Genomic DNA, 4,413 nt, shown 5'->3' with positions numbered 1-4,413 from the left:
GATCGATTTTACACATCTGATTTCAACCTGTCTTCCTGAAATGTTTCGACAAAGAAGAATAGAAAGACAGGGACTGTCTCCTTATCATCCTTAAGACGAAGGACACGTGTAGATGTTCAAAAAAGGCTTCATCAAATTAGGACAGACATGACTGATATGGACATGACAGGAATAGGGGCAGATGACAGAGTTCTTTCTGAGAACAATGTCCCACCTTCTTCAGCTACACATGCAATGCCAGAGGTGCAAGTTGTTTCTGAAGAGGACATGGAATTGGAGGCAGATTTTGATGATGTGTATTGTGATTGGTGTGATGGGGATGGGACATCAGGTTCGGATTCTGAAAATGATGATGACCTAACATCACTTTCCGATAACATTGCCAACTGGGCAGTGAGTTATGGCATTTCTATCGTTGCCCTGACTGCACTGTTGAGTATACTCCATGTAACCCATCCCGATCTGCCAAAGGATGGTAGGACACTTCTCAAGACGAAAACGCATTATGCTATTCAGGAGAAGGCTGGGGGGAACTACCATCACTTTGGCATCCTTTCCTCCTTGAAGGCCACTATAAGCAAATATGCCAAAACACTGGCAGAGGGCATGACATTGGGGCTGCAGATTAATATAGATGGTCTACCTTTATTTAAAAGTTCCACTGTACAGCTGTGGCCCATCCTTGGCTTACTGGTTACCATCCCCATGAAGGAACCTGTGGTCATTAGGGCATACTGTGGACCAAAAAATCCTAGTTCGGCCACAGAGTTCCTATCTGATTTTGTCAATGAACTACAGGAGCTAGAGGCTGGGTTTTGCTTTGGAGATAAGAACCTTAAAATTGAGCTTCACACGGTAGTCTGTGATGCCCCTGCACGGGCCTTTGTGAAAAAAACAAAGGCCCATAATGCTTACCATGGGTGCGATAAGTGCCGGCGCATGACGTTCCCTGGACCAGAGCACCCCCAGAGAACTGACATCTCATTCAACCTGATGGTTGATGAACTACACCACCACGAGGGGCCACATCCATTTAAAAACGTCAAGGTTGGCATGATATCGCAGTTTCCCTTGGATTATATGCATCTAGTGTGTTTGGGCGTTGTAAAGAAACTGCTCCTGACCTGGCTCCGGGGTCCGTTAACAGTAAGACTGCCGGCATTAATAGTAGACAGGATGTCAGGCAAACTCCAGGCAATGAGGCCCTACGTGCCAATTGAGTTTGCCCGGCGACCACGGTCGCTTAGGGAGTTGGACCGTTGGAAAGCGACTGAATTCCGACAGTTCTTAGTGTACACTGGCCCTGTGGTGCTGGCGGGCTTCCTGGACCGGAACATGTACTACAATTTCATGCTCCTGTCAACTGCTATATCCATGTTGGTAAGCCCTGAACCTCTCAACCTTGCTGTCTATGCTGGGCAAATGCTAAATCTTTTGTAAACCATTTTGGTGAGCTGTATGGGACAGACCAGATTGTGTACAATGTCCACTGTCTGGTCCACCTGGCAGACGAGGTGAAGAGGCTTGGCTGTCTGGACTCTTTTTCAGCGTTCCCATATGAGAACCACCTCGGAAAAAAAAAAAAAAAAAAAAAAAACTCATTAGAAAAACTGAGTTCCCTCTAGCTCAGCTCATTCGGCGCCTTTCGGAGGTTACAGCTACCAAATTGGTTGCTGATGCAGACATTACACTGAAAAGGGAGCATTTTGTGGGCCCAATTGTTGTTGGCATGGGAGTTAATGCGCAATATGGGGAAATTCGATGTGAAAGGTGGACCGTCAAATTAACAACAGGCTATGACTTCTATTACTCTGGATGAAAATTTGCTGTAAGTATTTCACAAAAGTTGGTATTTTTCCATACACAACACCCATAATTTCATGTTTTCAAAATATGAGATGACATATTATCCCTCAAAATGCCAGTGGAAATTATATTTTCTGCTGAATGCAACATGCATTGATACATGTCCCACCTTTCACAATACCATAGTCTACTATATTATTAGCATTATGCAATGATTTTTGTGAGATTATGAAACAACACCCTAACACATTCTGTCAAAAAATTGCAATAGTACAATACAGTTGAGCAAACTGTACACTTGTGCATGCTTTAGTCCATGTTATTCCTTTTTTGATGAGGAATAAATACCCCTTTTCTTTCTTTTTACATTAAGGATGCCTTTTCATCTAATTGAATTTCAAGCAAGCGAGGACATTGCTGTTGTGCCAATTGACTGGTATGATGACGGGATGGTGTACTGGCCCAACTTTAAGAGCACTGAACGTGTGAAAAGGGCAGCTGCTAACGAGGAGAAGCATGAGCCAAACTGGCCAAGATATGACATAAATGTCGTCAGAACTTGTGGTATGCAATTCATAAAATTCTTGTTTAAAAATGTAATGGTTGCTTCTCTTTCTGCTTGGAATAACCTATTCATTCTATGTTCTGAAAATGCACATGAAATTGAGCAATGAAACTCATGTTAATTTTTTTAGACAACTACAAAGACGCCTTTAGGCTTATGAATCAATATCAGACCGGCTGCAACACCTCTGAGCTACAGTCTGATGCAGAGCAGGAGGGTGAGCTGCCAGAGAAAAGAGTCAGAAAGCCAGTGTAAGTGTGTTCTATCTTGTTTTTGTTATGTTTCTACAGTAATATGAAGGGGTTTTTTTTCCCGTAGCATTCAAAAATAAACCAGAGATGCTTGCACTATATGTATATTTGGAAATTTTGGGATTGCAATAACCATAATGATATGGTTACTTAACAGTCATCGTTTCGGGGACTCCGATGAGAGTGAAGAAGAGACAGAAAATGGTGACTTTGCATCTCTGAGGTCATCACGACCTTGTCATGATCTGGGCTGTGGGGCTTCCCTCAGCCACCTGAGGTCGCTGTTTTCCCTTTCCTGCACTGCACTTCTGATAGCATTCACCTGTCCTTGTCGTTAACACTGATTCACTCACATCTGTTCACTATTATCCGGTCTTTAAATACTCACCTTTCTCTCCTGCTTCATGTCTGCATTGTCTTTTGTCTTGTACTGTATGTACTGTTCTGTTCTTGATCCTGGCCTTAGACTTTGTTCCCTGTTTTGTTCAGTTTATGCTTAAGTTTATGTTCAGTTGTGCCGTGTTGGCCTTTTGTTTGTTTGTTTATTGTTTTATTATTAAATACTACTCACCCTGCATTTGGACCCAGACCTCCTTACTCACACGTGACAGACCTTTCAATTTGCCTGGTGTATCAGTTGAAGCCTCAAGCTCAAGCCAATTGCACTGGTAGGATAAGAAATAATCTCTTAACATCAAAATAACAAATCATAATATTATTTTAGAGATATGGTTAACATTCTTAGTGCTAAAGATATTCCCCTTTCCTTGTATCCATTCCTCCAGCTCCACCATCTCGCCGAGTGCCAGGCAGCAGAGTAACTACTCCTCAGCATGGAGAAAACTGTCTAGGTAAAGACTGATCTCCGAAATAATATTGAATACAGTGGCCCCATCAATATTAACACAGCAAGGGTCACTGTTTCAAATCAATAGATTGCATCTGCATTACCATCTCAGATTTTCAATGTCAATCCATTCTTGGGGTTGAAATAGGTGATGTTCAAAATGTTGAAACACACAAATTAATGTTCAGCATGACCAGATATTTTTGTTTGCCATTGTTTGGCCCTGTAGCTCGCAGCCTACCATGGTTAACAGATCACAACCATTTAATACAAATTTCTCTCCCTTAGCATCTGAACATGGGGCAGGACAGCAACACCCTTCACCACCTCAACTCCCTGCACCCGTATTTAACATGCGGAGAATTACTCAAGGTAGGGACTGATTTCTGAAATATTAGTGAATAGAAAGGCCCCATGTGTATTATCAGTCATGGTTAACAGATGACTACCATTTAATAAAAAAAAAATTCACCCTCTTGCACACCGCCCACCTCACTATGGGCCAGGAACGGCAGGCCCTCCACAATTCCCTCCACCCCCCGCACCAGCCCTCAACATGTGGCGAACAGAGGAGCCCTGTTCAAGCCTGACCTACAGACCAACATGGCGAGGGGGAAGAATGACCGATACCATTCCCTGCTCTGGTGAGCAATAACTGACAAATACTGGAGGGTCATTCTGTGCCACAACAAAACTTTGTCAATAACTTTTGTCAATAACTAATGTCAGTATTATGAATAATGAGGATGAACACTGTAACGTGATATATTTTATGCACTACATTTTAGCTATATTTCATGATTGTCAACAGTGGCTGAGGTCCATATCCTTAGCCTGCTGGAAACCATTACCAGACCAGCTTGTGGCAAGGGTGAACTACCTCAGCAGCAGGCTGAACAGCACCCCGGGGCCAGATGTTGAGATGCCCCACAATATCCATTTTC

The sequence above is a fragment of the Garra rufa genome, chromosome 5 (genome assembly GCF_049309525.1).
Source record: "Garra rufa chromosome 5, GarRuf1.0, whole genome shotgun sequence".
NCBI classification, from domain to species: Eukaryota; Metazoa; Chordata; class Actinopteri; order Cypriniformes; family Cyprinidae; genus Garra; species Garra rufa.
This window is presented reverse-complemented; position numbering follows the sequence as displayed.